Genomic DNA, 1480 nt, shown 5'->3' with positions numbered 1-1480 from the left:
TATATAGGCTTCTACCTATTCCGAATGCCCCCAAATCTATCCCGGTGAGAAGAGAATTAATGTCATGTCAAATGTTTTTCTTAATCTGCAGCCCTCATTAAAATAATCCTGCCATTAATATTTTTGTTCAGGCAGTTCCTGTTACAGGGTGACAACGCTATCCCCGTCTCCCAGTTTTGCTCCTGCGTTGTCACCCTATCGCAAGAGCTTCTGATGGAGACCGCAAGTGGCCATTTCAATGCACATAATGCAGGTATGAGGAAACCCACCCGCAGAAATGCCATGGAGCCATCACATTCTTATCACCGTTATGGTTCCCGGGTCCCAGGACACTATTAACCACGCCCATGGTCCACATTTTGTCTAGCAACTTGTCCCGGGCAGGCGCATCCAAATCGCGGCCTCTTTCCAAGTTGTAAAGCTGGCCAATAGGAAACAGTTGGTGCGGAGCTAGCGGTGATGTCACAGCTAGCTCTTCCCAATTGTTTTTTATTTTGCCGGCATCTGTACGATGCTTCATTATGCGGCGTGTGCGTGCGTCATTTATTTTTAAATAATTTTTTCTTTCTTTTATTTTCTTTCGAATATTTTTTTTCTAATTTTCCCTTTTTTTGTTGTTAAATTTTTAAAATAATTTTTCAACATTTTTTTCCCCTCATTCATTTGACTTATTTTCTATTCTGCTCGCTTACCTCCGAGGTACCGAGGAGAACAGCCGAGCCGAATGCCGTTCGGCGGCGCTCGGCTATTCACTCACTGTCGTTCGGCCCCCTATGGGAATATATGGGAATAGGGGGGTGAACGGCAGGGATCGAGCAGCCGGAGCTTCGGCGCGGCCGATCCAGATGTTGGATCGGCTGAGCCGAACTCCTTCTGCACTTCGGGTCGGCCGAACATGCTGAGCATGTTTGACTGACTGAAGGTAGCCGACGTACGGCTGATGTTAGCCGTACAAGGCTGAATTGAATAGCCGAACGTCGCTCACTTCGCTTCGGCTCGGTTATTCGCTCGGCTGCCTTCGGCCTTAGACTTGTACAGTCCCAATAGGGCCATTTACATTGTGGTGACTCAAAACAACCAATGGCCAACTATTATATAAAGAGCGAATGTCTGCCGGCCCTTCATTGTTGGTGGGCGTCCATACTGGAATGTTAAGGCCCACCTGCTGAAATACCATAAAGTGACACTGACTGGGAGGCTACTTTGGTAATCCTTAAAGGAGAACTATGTGGTTAAGTCATTTCCCCATAGTTCTCCTTAGGGTAACGGGAGGACACAAACTAGCGTCCTCCCGTCACCCTAAGCTCAGTATATAGGGAGCTACAGCTCGCGGTATACGGAGACGCCGCAGCTGAAGCGGATCCCGACAATTATGTCTGGATCCGCCCAGCTGCGTGACTGACAGCTGGCTCTGCCTATCTAGAGGCAGAGCCAGCTGTACCCGCCCCGCCCCCCCCTCCGTTCCGCCAGTCAGCGCCGG

General features: G+C 49.3%; 1 protein-coding gene across 1 annotated transcript in view; it reads right to left on the bottom strand.

Annotated features, from left to right (window-relative positions):
• HAO2 (hydroxyacid oxidase 2) overlaps positions 1-1480 on the bottom strand; it is a 14605-nt gene that overhangs the window by 12435 nt on the left and 690 nt on the right. The gene's annotated exons all lie outside the window — the stretch shown is intronic.

This window comes from Nanorana parkeri, unplaced genomic scaffold, assembly GCF_000935625.1.
Source record: "Nanorana parkeri isolate BGI_ZX_2015 unplaced genomic scaffold, ASM93562v1 scaffold2926, whole genome shotgun sequence".
NCBI classification, from domain to species: domain Eukaryota; kingdom Metazoa; phylum Chordata; class Amphibia; order Anura; family Dicroglossidae; genus Nanorana; species Nanorana parkeri.
This window is presented reverse-complemented; position numbering and strand designations above follow the sequence as displayed.